General features: G+C 41.2%; 1 protein-coding gene across 1 annotated transcript in view; it reads left to right on the forward strand.

The window, feature by feature from the left end:
- The first annotated feature begins 17,138 nt into the window (after positions 1-17,138).
- RAMP3 (receptor (G protein-coupled) activity modifying protein 3) overlaps positions 17,139-18,643 on the forward strand; it is an 86,440-nt gene continuing 84,935 nt past the window's right edge. Inside the window, exon 1 of the mRNA XM_014946986.1 lies at positions 17,139-17,405. The gene's annotated coding sequence lies outside the window, so the exon portion shown is untranslated. The remainder of the gene's footprint in view (positions 17,406-18,643) is intronic.

Raw genomic sequence — 18,643 nt, forward strand, 5'->3', positions numbered from 1 at the left:
GGCCCTGGTGGGTTGTACACATGAGTGCTGAGGGAGCTGGCTGATGTCATTGCAAGGCCACTTCATAATCTTTGCTCAACCGTGGTGATTGGGATGAGAGGAGAGCAGTGGTTAGTGTCTACCTGGATTCAGTAAGACCTTCATCACTGTCTTCCGTAAGATCCTCATAGAGAATCTGTTGCTGAAGGGGCTGGATGAGCAGACAGCAAGGTTGGGGCTGACTCTTTTCAGTAGTTGCCAGTGAGAGGACAAGGGGCAATGGGCACAAGTTGGAACATAAAGGGTTCCACTTGAATATGAGGAAGAACTTCTTCACGGTGAGGGTGACAGAGCCCTGGAAGAGGCTGCCCAGGGAGGGTGTGGAGTCCCCTTCTCTGGAGATCTTCAAGCCCCGCCTGGATGCTCCTGAGTAACATGCTCTGACAAGCTCTGGGCAATCCTGCTTCAGCAGGGGAGTTGGACTAGATGATCTCTATGGTCCCTTCCAACTCTAAACATTCAGTGAAATTCAGTGAAATAGCCAGGCCCAGAGTGTGGTGATCAGTGGCATAAAGACCAGTTGGAGGCCAGTAACTTGCAGTGCACTCCAGGGTCATTACTGGGTCCAGTCCTGTTTAACACCTTTGTTAGGGATCTGCACGATGGTAGAGTCTGCCCAGAGCAAGTCTGACACAAAAGCAAGATGACACAAAACTGGGAGGAGTGACTCCACTGATATGGCAGAGTGTTGTGCTGCCATCCAAAGGGCTGGAGAAATGGGCTGATAGGAAGCTCATGAAGTTCAACAAGAGGAAGTGCAAAGTCCTGCATCTGGTGAGGAACAACCCCATGCACCGGTATATGCTGGGGACAACCCAGCTGGGAAGCAGCTTTGCTGAAAAGGCTCTAGGGGTGTCCTGGTGGACACCAAGTTGGACATGAGCCAACAATGTACCCTCATGGCAAAAAAGGCTAATGGTATCCTGGGCTGCCTTAGGCCAAGTAGTGCCAGCAGATCAAGGGAGGTGATCCTTCCCCGCTGTTGAGCACTGTTGAAGCCACACCTGGAGCAGTGTCCAGCTCTGGGCTCCCCAGTAGAAGAGACACATGGATATACTGGAGAGGGTCCGGCGAAGGGCCACAAAAATGATGAAAGGACTGGAGTATCTCTCCTATGAGGAAAAACTGAGAGAGCTGGGACTGTTCAGCCTGGAGAAGAGAAGGCTCAGGGGGGATATTATCAATGCCTATAAATGTCTATAAATCCCTCTGAAGGGAGGCTGTAAAGAGGACAGAGCCAGGCTCTTTTCCATGGTGACCATTGACAGGGCAAGAGGCAATGGGCATGACCTGAAATACAGGAGGTTCCCTCCAAGCATAGGAAACGCTTCTTTACTGCGGGGGTCACTGAGCACTGGCACAGGTTTCCTGGGGAGGTTGTGGAGTCTCCATCCCTGGAGGTATTCAGGAGCCATCTGGAAACAACCCTGAAAATGTGGCCCTGCTTGATCAGTGAGGTGGGACTGGATGACCTCCAGAGGTCTCTTCCAACTCCAACCATTGTATGATTCTGTGATTTTTTTTCCCCAAGATTTTCAAGAATACAGTAATTTAAGAAGAATTTCTAAGATGAAAAGTGGAACACAATATTTTGCATCCTTACAGCTACTTGTGTTTGTGTATTTAGGTTTTTTGCTGGTACACTTCACCAAAAGCTTTTTCTGTCTTTTTTTTTGTTTTACACGTACTCTACATTAACCTATTCACCATTGTGAAAATTATTTTAAAGTGTTGTTGCTATGCAAGTTATTTATCAAATGTAAATTTACTTCCAGTATCAGTCCCAAAGAACTGTATTTGTATTATTTACACAAAAATACTTTTTTTCGAAAGCTACGCTTTTTAAACATCTTTTAATGTGCTGCTCAACACTGAACTAATTACTAAAATATATAGCCTTAGTAACCACAGCTAATAAAGTAGGCAATTTATTCAACAAATATACATACATTTCTTTCATTTGAAAATAAGGTAATCAGAATAAGGAATGGAAAGTAGTAAACTCATGTTAAATTGAAGATATAACAGGATATGTGAAATCCCTTGGGTGCTTTCCCTGGCAGAAGAAAGGGAAAATAGAGGCTGAAAGCAAGGAGGACTGACCAACACCATGTGCAATTTGCTTAAGATGTCTTTTTGGCTGGCCAGCCAGAAAACCTGCCATTGGCTAAGGCTTTGCCTTATTTTTCTCAGTGTGGCAGAGGTCTCATCTTTTCCTGAGTTTGATGTGGTTTGGGCTTCTGTCTCAGCTTTTACTGTTTTGAACCAATTTTTCACAGAATCACAGAATCTTCTAGGTTGGAAGGGACCTCAAAGATCATCTTGTCCAACCGTCAACCTGACTGACAAAAATAGACACCCACACAACAAACAAGGAGCATCACCATCACTAAACCATACCTCCCAGCACTACATCAACCCGTCTTTTGAACACCTCCAGGGATGGGGCCTCAACCACCTCCCTGGGCAGCCCAGTCCAATGGCTGAGAACCCTTTCAGTGAAAATTTTTTTCCTAATATCCAGCCTGAACCTCCCCTGGCGCAACTTGAGGCCATTTCCTCTCGTCCTGTCGCCTGTGACTTGGACTTTCTGCATGGTTATATTTATTCTTTTGAAATTTGTGGTGCCTGGTACCTCAGCAGCTCAGATTGATAGACGCGTGATGGCTCAAAAGCTAAAGGGCATGCCAGGAGCATGCAGTTCAGCTGCAAGTAGTGGCAGTTCCTGCTTCAGTTTGGCATGAAGGTGTTCCTTGACTGAACAGGCAGATGGACTGAAATACTGGTGCTCAGATACACCCAACCTTACAGAAGTGATTGTGAGTAAAATCTAACAGCATTCTGTTCTGACGGAGCCTGTGAGACTGGCAGAAGTTACAGTTAGCTTAAAATAGATGAAGTAGTAAGAGTTTGCTATTTCAGGTCCTTTTTGGGTTCATCTACGTTATTGTTTTAGTCAAAATGTGGAGTTCACACATTTTTTTAAGTGAATCCCGTGTCCCCTTGCTGCACTTCAGTTCCCATTGTAGAGCAGTCTCAAAGCCCGTGACTCGGATTGCACTGGGAAGAGGCAAAGCTGGAAGATCTGTCTAGATGAACATCTCGTGAGCGTTATCTGATGCCAGCTGGCGTTTGATCTAGAGGATCAGGCCAGCACTAAGTGAAACTCCTGAGATGTGTGTAGTGTGGAGACTGGGACCTTATCTCCACCCGTTTCAGCCTTTGGCCATACTGCTTGGTAACGCAGTCTACATTTCAGGAGTGGATACATAAAAAAGCTCAGCCCACGGAGGTTTGATAAGCTGATAATGTTTCTAAGCTAGGTGCAGTATTCCACTGTTATTCCTAAGAACATACCATCTGTGTGTGTATATATGTTATGCAGAAATAAAACACTTTTATTTTCATAGTTTATTCAACAGTTGGTTTTCTCCTATACAGGGAATGTTATTAGTAAAGCAATGAAAACAAGTTTGTCTCAGCTGTGTATGAGATACTCGTATCCATGAGATCGACTCTTAAAACTGGTTTAAATTCAGAATATCTATTTCAGATAGTTTATTTCAATTTTGCATTTTATAGAACAGCAATAGGCCTTGACATTTATTTCTGTTTCATTTCTAAACGTCAGTATGTAGTCACTTGTAGGATTCACTTAACGAAACTCCATCTCTACTCTTTAGAAGAAGCTTTTTATGATTTATAATATAGGTTCCTTACAAGAGCAGTTTGCTATTCTTGTATGTAAACATTGCATTAAGTTTAAAACATTAGACATTGCATTAAGACACTCACAAGCTATTTACACTACTATATTTCATTCTGGAGATGGAAATTTCACTGGAAACAATATGAATCTTTTTACCATTTTGTCTTGATAAATCAACTCCAGTAGTCTCTCCAGAAGTGATTGTGAGTAAAATCTAACAGCATTCTGTTCTGACGGAGCCTGTGAGACTGGCAGAAGTTACAGTTAGCTTAAATAGATGAAGTAGTAAGAGTTTGCTATTTCAGGTCCTTTTTGGGGTTCATCTACATTATTGTTTTAGTCAAAATGTGGAGTTCACACATTTTTTTAAGTGAATCCCGTGTCCCCTTGCTGCACTTCAGTTCCCATTGTAGAGCAGTCTCAAAGCCCGTGACTCGGATTGCACTGGGAAGAGGCAAAGCTGGAAGATCTGTCTAGATGAACATCTCGTGAGCGTTATCTGATGCCAGCTGGCGTTTGATCTAGAGGATCAGGCCAGCACTAAGTGAAACTCCTGAGATGTGTGTAGTGTGGAGACTGGGACCTTATCTCCACCCGTTTCAGCCTTTGGCCATACTGCTTGGTAACGCAGTCTACATTTCAGGAGTGGATACATAAAAAAGCTCAGCCCACGGAGGTTTGACAAGCTGATAATGTTTCTAAGCTAGGTGCAGTATTCCACTGTTATTCCTAAGAACATACCATCTGTGTGTGTATATATGTTATGCAGAAATAAAACACTTTTATTTTCATAGTTTATTCAACAGTTGGTTTTCTCCTATACAGGGAATGTTATTAGTAAAGCAATGAAAACAAGTTTGTCTCAGCTGTGTATGAGATACTCGTATCCATGAGATCGACTCTTAAAACTGGTTTAAATTCAGAATATCTATTTCAGATAGTTTATTTCAATTTTGCATTTTATAGAACAGCAATAGGCCTTGACATTTATTTCTGTTTCATTTCTAAACGTCAGTATGTAGTCACTTGTAGGATTCACTTAACGAAACTCCATCTCTACTCTTTAGAAGAAGCTTTTTATGATTTATAATATAGGTTCCTTACAAGAGCAGTTTGCTATTCTTGTATGTAAACATTGCATTAAGTTTAAAACATTAGACATTGCATTAAGACACTCACAAGCTATTTACATTACTATATTTCATTCTGGAGATGGAAATTTCACTGGAAACAATATGAATCTTTTTACCATTTTGTCTTGATAAATCAACTCCAGTAGTCTCTCCAGAAGTGATTGTGAGTAAAATCTAACAGCATTCTGTTCTGACGGAGCCTGTGAGACTGGCAGAAGTTACAGTTAGCTTAAATAGATGAAGTAGTAAGAGTTTGCTATTTCAGGTCCTTTTTGGGGTTCATCTACGTTATTGTTTTAGTCAAAATGTGGAGTTCACACATTTTTTTAAGTGAATCCCGTGTCCCCTTGCTGCACTTCAGTTCCCATTGTAGAGCAGTCTCAAAGCCCGTGACTCGGATTGCACTGGGAAGAGGCAAAGCTGGAAGATCTGTCTAGATGAACATCTCGTGAGCGTTATCTGATGCCAGCTGGCGTTTGATCTAGAGGATCAGGCCAGCACTAAGTGAAACTCCTGAGATGTGTGTAGTGTGGAGACTGGGACCTTATCTCCACCCGTTTCAGCCTTTGGCCATACTGCTTGGTAACGCAGTCTACATTTCAGGAGTGGATACATAAAAAAGCTCAGCCCACGGAGGTTTGATAAGCTGATAATGTTTCTAAGCTAGGTGCAGTATTCCACTGTTATTCCTAAGAACATACCATCTGTGTGTGTATATATGTTATGCAGAAATAAAACACTTTTATTTTCATAGTTTATTCAACAGTTGGTTTTCTCCTATACAGGGAATGTTATTAGTAAAGCAATGAAAACAAGTTTGTCTCAGCTGTGTATGAGATACTCGTATCCATGAGATCGACTCTTAAAACTGGTTTAAATTCAGAATATCTATTTCAGATAGTTTATTTCAATTTTGCATTTTATAGAACAGCAATAGGCCTTGACATTTATTTCTGTTTCATTTCTAAACGTCAGTATGTAGTCACTTGTAGGATTCACTTAACGAAACTCCATCTCTACTCTTTAGAAGAAGCTTTTTATGATTTATAATATAGGTTCCTTACAAGAGCAGTTTGCTATTCTTGTATGTAAACATTGCATTAAGTTTAAAACATTAGACATTGCATTAAGACACTCACAAGCTATTTACACTACTATATTTCATTCTGGAGATGGAAATTTCACTGGAAACAATATGAATCTTTTTACCATTTTGTCTTGATAAATCAACTCCAGTAGTCTCTCCAGAAGTGATTGTGAGTAAAATCTAACAGCATTCTGTTCTGACAGAGCCTGTGAGACTGGCAGAAGTTACAGTTAGCTTAAATAGATGAAGTAGTAAGAGTTTGCTATTTCAGGTCCTTTTTGGGGTTCATCTACATTATTGTTTTAGTCAAAATGTGGAGTTCACACATTTTTTTAAGTGAATCCCGTGTCCCCTTGCTGCACTTCAGTTCCCATTGTAGAGCAGTCTCAAAGCCCGTGACTCGGATTGCACTGGGAAGAGGCAAAGCTGGAAGATCTGTCTAGATGAACATCTCGTGAGCGTTATCTGATGCCAGCTGGCGTTTGGTCTAGAGGATCAGGCCAGCACTAAGTGAAACTCCTGAGATGTGTGTAGTGTGGAGACTGGGACCTTATCTCCACCCGTTTCAGCCTTTGGCCGTACTGCTTGGTAACGCAGTCTACATTTTAGGAGTGGGTACATAAAAAAGCTCAGCCCACAGAGGTAATCTGAGAGGTTGGTAACGTCTACTGGGAGATGAGGAAAAATACAGCAAGTCTGTTCCTGGGTGGGAATAGATCCTAGGTAGGATCTATATACATGGGGGTTTTTGGGTAAAGAGCTTGCTTAAGTGTTAAACTTTTAAGTTTTTAAACAAAGGAATAATCTGCTTTCTTCATGTGTTTGGAGAAGCAGGACTTCGTGTACATTAGTCGTCAGTGACATTAGCATTTAAAATTCTCTTGTTTTCACGTGAATGGCTGTGAATATTGGCTGACTGCTCCACTCAGATACAACACAGCAGAACGATGAACAACAATGAAGATACAATGATGAAGAACATAGTTAATACTTTTTCCATCGCTGTGTTTTCTTGTCCTGTATACCTTTAGCTCTCTTCTGGTTTGGATTTAAGATTTTTAACATAGTGATCTTATTACATTTTTAAGTATTTTTTTATTATTTTGGTCAAGCCTCAGCATCAGGACAGGCAGAAAAAGCTGCCCATAAACATACTTAGATATACCAAATACCAGAAATAAAAGTAAGAGGAGAAACATATGAAAGAACACAAAATTAGTTTTAGAGAACCATCAGGTATTGGAAGGTTTATTTTCTCCTTGTACTGGCAATTGCTATTGTTATTTTATTCACTTTTTCCATCATCTTGGTCAGCGTAAGCCAACTTTTTTATTTGTGAGAACTAGACCCCAATTTCAGTGTCTGATTTGACCTTCTGGTATCTGTGGAGACGACTGGGGAGGCTTTGTTCCCCAGGGTGTTCTGGTTTTGTGTGGCAGAAAACCTTTTCTCTCTGCTGTTGGTAGCACAACTCCTCTGCTTGAGATACTCAAATGCCAGTGAAAATAAGGAACTTCTCAGGAGCCTGCTCATCAGGTGTACTGAGTCCTACCCTACCGCTGGTAGGGTTGATGGGGTGGTTGGTGATAATTTTTGAACCAGAGCACCTGATCCATCTGATTTAAAGTAGAGGAAAGCAAGTGTTTATTTGTAATGCAATTTAAGGAAACATGTTGCAGCTGATCCAAGATTTGGGGCTGGATGTGTTTTTGAAAGTGGAGCACAAGGGTAATGTTTTGTTGTCATTACTTGTGTGCTCGCTCAGGATCCTTTGATGCCTCCATTCCCTTGGGCTTCTGGCCTGGGTGGAACATCAGAGGACAGCTCCATGACACCAGTCCTCTGCTGAAGCCAGAATGAATGAAACCAGAAACTCACCAGCACAGTTAGGCTGGGGGTGCTCTCCTGTCAGAGGGGTGGGCTCCCCATTTTGCTTGCTATTCCATGTGGGGTGTGTCTTATTGGCTTCTTTTTCAGAAGTAGCATTATACTCAGATGTGGGCAGAGAAAAACATTAAGACTTCTATGCCCTTCCTAGACAGCATTTTTCTAGCTCCTTTTAAGGGTAATATTAAAACTTCAGACTTACCAAGCTCTTGATTGGTTCCAGCTCAGTTACATGAATTTGCAAGGTTTACACTGCACTATCCTTAAGAAACTTAAAAAGGGTGAAAATAGTAACCTTAGAGATGCTTATGTATATGTATTGAGTTTAGTTGTCCTTGCATTTAAGCCTATTCATACTTTGATACAAAGAACTTATTTTTCCTTTTTGGGTTTCTGGGTGAGTTAAGGAGAGAGAAGACCATTGTTTATTAAGTATGGTACACGGTGTGTTTATTTTCATCCCGTGTTCTTAACTTCCTCTGGCCAAATCTAAGGAAAAAGTAATGAGAGAGGTCATATATATGTCTCCTTGGCCTCAAAAGGCTGCCCATGAGTGCCAAAGGGGACTATGTGTCAATGAGAGGGCTTTTTACAGACAACATTGTGGCTGAAATCTTGTACTCTTTTGGACTTGTGGTGAGTTCTTGCTGTAGTTCTATTCTTCATTACATGAGAATAACTCCAGACGCATCGGCTGAACTAAGAATATTACTGAGTCATTTACTGTTGGTACTTCAAAACAATTTTTTTCCTAGTGTGCACACTCACTAAGTAAATGTGTAAGATTATGCTACCTGAAGTAGACATATGTATAAACCTAATGCCAGTCAGAGTCGTGACTGAATATACTAAGGGGTTGGTATAGTTTTAATTAGGAGCATATTAGGCTAATAATTAAGAATCATGTAATTGACTGAATTATATCAGTTTGCCAGCCTATTCTGACCTCACTCTGCACGTCCAATTAATGCTAAAACCTGAGCTAGAAACTACTAATGACTTCTATGTGTTAAAATTAAGACTGCGTAGGTGGAAATTTTAAAACATTTGTATAACACGTTTCTCTGAGCATTACAGTGCTGTGTATAAATGAACAAAGTACTTCACTGCACTATTTAATTTAGAAGACATTGTTTATCCATCTAAAGTTGGAGAAGTTTGAAAGTACCAGTGTATTTGACAATTAGACCCATAGCCTGTTTTGTCGTTTTAAAATATAATCTTAAGAATACCTAATTTTATCCAGCAAGGATGACTAGAAATAGTTATCCCTTTTGACATGAGGGGTTGGACAAAATGGTATGGTCTTGCAGGTAAACAGGGAGTTGAGGTTAAAGTCTAGGTGTCCGAGTTTGAAAATTTAAAAAGCAACCATGCCCTTTTAAAAAGGAATGTGTGAAGTCACACACATTCACTTGGGTCACACCAACCCCCTGCAGCGCTCCAGGCTGGGGGCAGAGTGGCTGGAGCTGCCTGGCAGAAAAGGCCTTGGGGGTGTTGGTCGCCTGAACAGGAGCCAGCAGTGTGCCCAGGTGGCCAAGGTGGCCACCAGCATCCTGGCCTGTGTCAGGAACAGCGTGGGGAGTAGGACTCGGGAGGTGATGGTCCCCCTGTACTGGGCACTGGTGAGGCCTCACCTCAAGGGCTGGGTTCAGTTCTGGGCCCCTTCCCACAACAAAAGCCATTGAGGGGCTGGAGCGGGTCCACTGGGAGACGAGGAAAAATACAGCAAGTCTGTTCCTGGGTGGGAATAGATCCTAGGTTGGATCTATATACATGGGGGTTTTTGGGTAAAGAGCTTGCTTAAGTGTTAAACTTTTAAGTTTTTAAACAAAGGAATAATCTGCTTTCTTCATGTGTTTGGAGAAGCAGGACTTCGTGTACATTAGTCGTCAGTGACATTAGCATTTAAAATTCTCTTGTTTTCACGTGAATGGCTGTGAATATTGGCTGACTGCTCCACTCAGATACAACACAGCAGAACGATGAACAACAATGAAGATACAATGATGAAGAACATAGTTAATACTTTTTCCATCGCTGTGTTTTCTTGTCCTGTATACCTTTAGCTCTCTTCTGGTTTGGATTTAAGATTTTTAACATAGTGATCTTATTACATTTTTAAGTATTTTTTTATTATTTTGGTCAAGCCTCAGCATCAGGACAGGCAGAAAAAGCTGCCCATAAACATACTTAGATATACCAAATACCAGAAATAAAAGTAAGAGGAGAAACACCAGGGTAAAAGTCAAGTCTTTTGGTTCCTTGTTCTCCCAGATAATCAGTTCTGTCCAAAAAACTCTTTCAAAGCTTCTTTTCAGAGCTAATTGCCCTTTGGTAAGCCTGTGCCTTATTTTTCCTTCTTTGTTGTCTTTACTGCTGTTTTCTTCCCTTCCTCCCTTGACCCAATCCTGCACAAAGCAATATCCATGACGAGAGATGACAAAACGCTTGCATATGTTTGGCATGTGCTTTTATTCTCATTGGTGCATTTGCTAATCTGGTGTTGCCAGCCTCTCTTGTTTTATGAAAAATATTTCTTTCAGCTCTGTAAAATACAGGAAGTGGTTATCTCTGCAGATTCACATCTCCAAACTTTAGGGAAACGCTGAGGGACCAGGATTAAAAGCATCTGTTTCCTACTGTTCAGTTTTATAAGCCTCATTTTAAAATCTAGAAAATCCAGTGTCCAGACAAACTCCTGCTTCCAGGAGGAAGCAGGAGCCTGTCAGAGGGGTGGGCTCCCCATTTTGCTTGCTATTCCATGTGGGGTGTGTCTTATTGGCTTCTTTTTCAGAAGTAGCATTATACTCAGATGTGGGCAGAGAAAAACATTAAGACTTCTATGCCCTTCCTAGACAGCATTTTTCTAGCTCCTTTTAAGGGTAATATTAAAACTTCAGACTTACCAAGCTCTTGATTGGTTCCAGCTCAGTTACATGAATTTGCAAGGTTTACACTGCACTATCCTTAAGAAACTTAAAAAGGGTGAAAATAGTAACCTTAGAGATGCTCATGTATATGTATTGAGTTTAGTTGTCCTTGCATTTAAGCCTATTCATACTTTGATACAAAGAACTTATTTTTCCTTTTTGGGTTTCTGGGTGAGTTAAGGAGAGAGAAGACCATTGTTTATTAAGTATGGTACACGGTGTGTTTATTTTCATCCCGTGTTCTTAACTTCCTCTGGCCAAATCTAAGGAAAAAGTAATGAGAGAGGTCATATATATGTCTCCTTGGCCTCAAAAGGCTGCCCATGAGTGCCAAAGGGGACTATGTGTCAATGAGAGGGCTTTTTACAGACAACATTGTGGCTGAAATCTTGTACTCTTTTGGACTTGTGGTGAGTTCTTGCTGTAGTTCTATTCTTCATTACATGAGAATAACTCCAGACGCATCGGCTGAACTAAGAATATTACTGAGTCATTTACTGTTGGTACTTCAAAACAATTTTTTTCCTAGTGTGCACACTCACTAAGTAAATGTGTAAGATTATGCTACCTGAAGTAGACATATGTATAAACCTAATGCCAGTCAGAGTCGTGACTGAATATACTAAGGGGTTGGTATAGTTTTAATTAGGAGCATATTAGGCTAATAATTAAGAATCATGTAATTGACTGAATTATATCAGTTTGCCAGCCTATTCTGACCTCACTCTGCACGTCCAATTAATGCTAAAACCTGAGCTAGAAACTACTAATGACTTCTATGTGTTAAAATTAAGACTGCGTAGGTGGAAATTTTAAAACATTTGTATAACACGTTTCTCTGAGCATTACAGTGCTGTGTATAAATGAACAAAGTACTTCACTGCACTATTTAATTTAGAAGACATTGTTTATCCATCTAAAGTTGGAGAAGTTTGAAAGTACCAGTGTATTTGACAATTAGACCCATAGCCTGTTTTGTCGTTTTAAAATATAATCTTAAGAATACCTAATTTTATCCAGCAAGGATGACTAGAAATAGTTATCCCTTTTGACATGAGGGGTTGGACAAAATGGTATGGTCTTGCAGGTAAACAGGGAGTTGAGGTTAAAGTCTAGGTGTCCGAGTTTGAAAATTTAAAAAGCAACCATGCCCTTTTAAAAAGGAATGTGTGAAGTCACACACATTCACTTGGGTCACACCAACCCCCTGCAGCGCTCCAGGCTGGGGGCAGAGTGGCTGGAGCTGCCTGGCAGAAAAGGCCCTGGGGGTGTTGGTCGCCTGAACAGGAGCCAGCAGTGTGCCCAGGTGGCCAAGGTGGCCACCAGCATCCTGGCCTGTGTCAGGAACAGCGTGGGGAGTAGGACTCGGGAGGTGACCATCCCCCTGTACTGGGCACTGGTGAGGCCTCACCTCAAGGGCTGGGTTCAGTTCTGGGCCCCTTCCCACAACAAAAGCCATTGAGGGGCTGGAGCGGGTCCAGAGAAGGGCAACGGAGCTGGTGAGGGGTCTGGAGAAGAAGTCTTGTGAGGAGAGGCTGAGGGAGCTGGGGGTGTTGAGCCTGGAGAAAAGGAGGCTGAGGGGAGACCTTCTGGCTCTCTCCAACTCCCTGAAAGGAGGGTGTAGCCAGGGGGGGTCGGTCTCTTCTCCCAAGTCCCAGGCGATGGGACAAGAGGAAATGGCCTCCAGTTGTGCCAGGGGAGGTTCAGGTTGGAGACTGGGAAAAATGTTTCCAGGGAAAGGGTTCTTAAGCCTTGGGATGGGCTGCCCAGGGAAGGGGTTGAGGCACCATCCCTGGAGGGATTTAAAAGAGGGGTTGCCATAGTGCTTAGAGACATGGTTTAGTGATGGTTTGTTGTGGGGTTTTTTATTGTTTGGGGTTTTTTTATCAGAGTGAGGTTGATGGTTGGACTAGATGATCTTAAAGGTCCCTTCCAACCTAGATGATTCCATGATTCTAAGTCCTGAACCAAGTCAAGTCTTTTGGTTCCTTGTTCTCCCAGATAATCAGTTCTGTCCAAAAAACTCTTTCAAAGCTTCTTTTCAGAGCTAATTGCCCTTTGGTAAGCCTGTGCCTTATTTTTCCTTCTTTGTTGTCTTTACTGCTGTTTTCTTCCCTTCCTCCCTTGACCCAATCCTGCACAAAGCAATATCCATGACGAGAGATGACAAAACGCTTGCATATGTTTGGCATGTGCTTTTATTCTCATTGGTGCATTTGCTAATCTGGTGTTGCCAGCCTCTCTTGTTTTATGAAAAATATTTCTTTCAGCTCTGTAAAATACAGGAAGTGGTTATCTCTGCAGATTCACATCTCCAAACTTTAGGGAAACGCTGAGGGACCAGGATTAAAAGCATCTGTTTCCTACTGTTCAGTTTTATAAGCCTCATTTTAAAATCTAGAAAATCCAGTGTCCAGACAAAGATATTTCTCCATCCCTTAAGAAACATAAAAACCTCTCTTTGATTTCAAGAGCCCTTTCAAGGTAGGAACAACTCTGAATATGCATCAGCTGAAGAGTCATTGGAAGCTCCATGCTGTTCTAACAGTTTCCACTCAGCTGTGGTGGTAACAGATTACAGCAAGTTGTCTTGCGTTCAGTTTTCCCACAGGAAATCTTTGTGCTATATTTGAATCAGGAAACATTTTATGAACGCTTTTAATCCACAGTGTGCCAAGAGGTAGGAATGGTGATGTATTCTATGGAGGATGTCTACAGTCTCAGTTAATGTGACTTCCTCTACACACTTGTTTCTTACCCCTAATGTTTTCAGCAACATGCTTTTGCAGTAACATTTCAGTCTTTTGTCAGGCTTGTGCCATTGTGCTCTTAAAATGTTTAATAATCTTAATTTTGTCCCTCTTGAGAGTAAACAGGTACACAGTACTGACTCATAAAATTCAGTCAGGAATAATCACATTTGAATGAATTTCAGGAATTAGAGATGCTCGGGAGCTTTTTATTGAAAATTGCATTCTGTGCATTCATCTATGGATGCAGGTGAACACGGGAGCATACAGAATACTTTATGATATTAATAGATGGAGTCCAGAGCAACGTGGTTTCCCTCAACAATGTCAGAGCCACAGTGAAACTGAAAAAAACACCTCCTTGAGTAACGAGTACTGCCTGCTGGCACTGAAGAATTGCAGAATCATGGAATTGTCGGAGTTGGAAGGGACCTTCTAGAGATCATCCAGTCCAACTCCCCTGCCAAAGCAGGGCTGCCCAGAGCACAGCACTCAGGAGCATCCAGGTGGGGCTTGAAGATCTCCAGAGAAGGGGACTCCACACCCTCCCTGGGCAGCCTCTGCCAGGGCTCTGCCACCTTCACCCCAAGAAGTTCTTCCTCAGATTGGAGTGGAACTTCCCATGTTCCAACTTGTGCCCGTTGCCCCTCGTCCTGTCACTGGGAACCACTGAAAAGAGTCTGGCTCCATCCTCCTTCAACCCACCCTTCAGATACTTGTCAGCATTCATAAGGTGATGAGGTAAGAAAAAGCTGAGCGGCCTTAGGAATATCTCCTAGAGGTAATATCAAAAGCTGGCACCTTTTCTTGCAATCTATTTTCTAGTGAAAATAGGGTTAAAAGGCAGGATACTGAAAGAGAATGATGACCAGAATTTGTGTAAGAGAAGGAGAAAGGAGAAAACCACGAGGATGAAACTTGGGGTCAGGGTTGAGGACATGCCAGTAGAGATGGGAAACCAAGACAGGATGGAGAAGCACGAGGCCTGCAAGGGTCTACAGGTTTGTTGAGGGGCCTGTGGAAGCAGAGAGCCTCACAGCCAGTGAGGGAGAAAATTTAATGGGCTTTCCTATGTGGCAGGTGCCTGAAGGGAGTGCAGTGTTTAATACATCATTACTCCATCCAAAATGATTCCTGCCAGATATTTATTTTTTTTCACTTTTAACACCGCTCTTTAGTCTTTCCATCCTACTATTTTGGTAAAAATCTGTTTTATATAGACTATAGTTACATATTCATAGATATATTCATGTCTATCAGCCTATACTTTGGCTATACTGTTCATATACATTATAGCCAAATCTGGTATGCTTTTGTTTTGAGAAGAATTCCTTATCATTTTGCATAGGTATAATAATATACTATGTTTAGCAACCCTGTTCACAGCTCAGTGCCACCTGTTTTTAAGATTCCCTGGCTCACACCTAATAACTTGTGCTGCACTAACAGTTCACCGCTGAGAAGAATTTTTTCTTGTTTATTTTTATTACGTATCTTGTTGTAATGAACCCATCCTTTATCAGTTAATGGTGTGCAGATGGATGTCATCATGCTACTTTGCTATTAAAACCATAAATAATAGGGAAAGCAATGATATTATGATAGCAGCTGAGCAACTGCATCTCAGCTTTCTATTATACTTCCCTGCATTTTTTGTGTGTGTGTTTATTTTTATGTCTTAAGGCAAGTTTATTCTTTACTGCAAAATTTCCAGGCTATGTAATTTCTGCGTTCTCATCACAATTTTTTCCAGTTACTTCAGTACTTTCTCAGCCAACACTTCTGTAATGCTTGACCCCATATGTTTTGTGTTCTGAGGCTGTTTAGAAAAGGAAGCCGAGGGACTGCAGATTTCCTAAGCCGGTTCGCTGCCCTTGACTTTATGTTTGTATACATCATGGGTTTAGGCAGATATGGGCTAAAATGCCACCCTAACTGTAGCCACACAGCTTTTTGAGTGCCTTGGAACATGGGCAGAGCAAACTCCTGTCTGGCTGCAGGAGACTGCGTAGGCTTTCCTTGTTTGGAGACCTACATATTAGATCAAACTTCCCACAAAAACAGGGCCTGGAACCAATTTCTCCTGCATTTTTATGTGTTTTAGCTTCCAACCCAGACTTAAATGTGCAGCTCCGTTTCTAAAAAAAAAGGACTGTATAAAATCATGTATTGTGATGTATTATGGCTAAGGTTTTCTTCTTCTCCTCTTCTTTATCAGCTTCTTCCCACACTTAAGGTGTTATCTCCTCCATCTCTTGAAAAGTTGTTCATGACCAGGAGCCCAAAACGTCTGACCCTGCTCTTATGTCCAATGTATATCACCTCAGTAATGGATTAGATATAGTTTGCAGAGCTGACACATTGACATATTAGCATTTAGCCTGCTGTAAAATATCAGTGAGCTCTTTGTAAGGTCTTTTAACGCACTATTAGCACTAGATGTAGCTACAGCTTCTGGCTGTTTTCCAGCCTGTTCCCTTTTATCAATGGAAAGCGGACAGCACAAGAACAAATGAGCATAGATTGCAACAAAAAGAAAGTCAGGTTAGATTTGGGGAAACCCAGCTTTTGTGCTAATGATATTGAACTATTGGAAGAGACAGAGAAGGTTTTGAAGCCTTCATTTTTTGACGTGTTTTACAAATGTGCTATAAATATTGTGGTTCCTGCCTTTGGGTACCAGAGAGAGAAATGGATCTTCTGGATTCCAGCACTGTGATTTTATTGTATTTTTGCAGGAAAACTTCTGTCTTGTGGGGTTTTTTCCCCTTTTAAAGCAGTTACAGTGTTTACAGAAGGAAGGAGACAAGACAGTGTTCATTAGAAACAGTAAAATACTGTGAGTGATGTGTGTGAGTCTGATAATCTGTCCTGTCCATACTGGTAGCCAGACTTTGTTTAAGCAAGTAATTTTCAAGAAATAGATTAGAAAGATGTATGGGGTAAGACTTTCATATTGCTCAGTGTGGGCATTTTAAAACAACGTTTGAAAAGATCAGTGCTGCGTTCTTTGGGATTTTTTTATTAGTATTTGTCAGCTGATCAGAGCTGAGTTTTTCCACTGGGTTTTGACCTGGACATACCTGTGTCATAGCAAAACTCTGCAGCAGTTCTCGCCTCAAGGGGAAGGTCTGAACTCTTCCCAGGTAACCAAGAAAGTATGAGCGTGGCAACATAAGTAAGGCAACTAATAATTGTGAAGGGCAAAATAATGACCCCTTTCTTTGATTTCTCTTATGCTGAAGTTTACTTTCACACCATCAATGAAATATGTCTGAAATATGTTATTGAATATATTTGGTATCTATGGTGCGAGTAAAGCAGAGGAAGAAGGGGAGGATAAGTTCCCTCTTCGTAAAATGGGATGGCAAAGCTGTTTGAATCAGACCCGACAGGTGAGTCTAATAATGACTTACTAATGTCAGTTAAGCACATTGCGTTCTATTTGGAGTCATGGAAAGATCTTAGGGTATTTTGTTATATGTTTGTTGATAATAAATGAACTAATCTTGGTCGTTTAGAATAAAGAGGTAAAGCTGCACTAAGATGTTTCTGCTTGCAAACCTTTAGTGGGTTACTGGAGTGCTACTGCTCTTTCTATAGGGAGAGACTAGAAAACCCTTTGTTAGGCATTATGGGGTTTTTTCTGCCTGCTGGGCTTATTTATTTGGTTGTTAATGATGTTCATGGTGTGGACTGAGGCTCAGCTCTGTCATAACGAAGCAGCTTTTCAGTCAGACTCTGTTGTAACCCATGTTTTCACAGCTATCACAGCAAGGCTTTTTCATCAAGAGGAAAAGGACTTCTGAGATCTTGCCCTAGAGCGGCTTTTCTGTACTATGCTTGAGTGCAGCAAGCATTTATTAGGTGTGTATATTAAGTTTATATTGCTAACGGCCTCTGCTTTAAGCCTTTCCTAAGTGTTTAAAACAAAATATACCTAGTTCCATTGAGCCACGTGTTTCATTATCCACTTCTCCCATCGTAGCCCCGATGCAAATGGGATGCTTGAGTCTTGAGAAGGCAGGTCAAAGCAGTTGGATATGATGGTTGTATAGGCAAAAGTTGAGTAACTATAGCTGAGTGCTCCAAGATTGGTGCTGGTAACCAGTGGGAAAGCCATAGCTCAGACAACTTTGTGGTAACTCAAATACCAGACGAGCAAATTTTTAGAAGATCAGTTTCCCACAGGGACATAAAATCTCTTGGTTCCCAAGTGAAAAAAAAAAAAAAAAAAGAAAATGCATTGTATTATTTTTAACTGAGGGAGGCAGGGAAGAGTTTACTGAGGAAGACTGTAAGATGGCCGTGTTGATTCAAAAACTCAGTTGTCATTGGCCCTGCACTGATCACGTTTTTGCACTAAAAGTAGAGATTAGTCTGGGAACTGCACTCTGGGATTCAGAAGAAGCTTAGAAGAAAGGCTTTTTGCATCTTCTCGTAAACGATTTGCTGCATGACTCAAGGCTGATCGTGTGACCTTCTGGTTAGTTTATCTGCCAGCAAAATGGGTGTAATACTAAATTGTAAGAATAATATTAATAATTTCAATTTGAAGCCCTGACTGTAACAGGAGTTTTCAGAGCGGAAAACTTAAGTATGTTGTATCCATGCCTCAATTTCATTCACTTTTTATTCTTATCTCAACATATACTTTTCAGACCTGGAATTCCATCAGATTTTTAGACCTCAAGCTTTCTGATCATCTATAAATGTACTATTTAAGAGTACAGGGACCACTCTACCCCAGGGTACAGGGTTCAGGGGCAGAATCCCTTAAGTTTTGTTTTCTGATGCTCTACCAGACTCGTTACTTCATTGGTTTCTAGCATTCTTTCAGAGTTTGAAACAGATCTGATAAAAACTGAGTACCTTTCTGGTTTATCCACTGCATGGTACTGCATGGTTCTGGCATCCATCACCTTGACAGCTATTCTTTGCGTAGTATAATTAAGTATCTGTTAGACCTCTAGGCTCATCAGTGGAAACAGTGATATTTGTTTTCTGTGACATGATTATTTCTTTTTCTGTCATGCAGACTAAGTGGAAATTAACTTTTCTTAAATCTCTCCACTTAATTCTCTTCACTGTTTCTTAAATCTCTT

Source organism: Calidris pugnax, unplaced genomic scaffold, assembly GCF_001431845.1.
Source record: "Calidris pugnax isolate Ruff unplaced genomic scaffold, ASM143184v1 scaffold71, whole genome shotgun sequence".
Classification (NCBI taxonomy): Eukaryota; Metazoa; Chordata; class Aves; order Charadriiformes; family Scolopacidae; genus Calidris; species Calidris pugnax.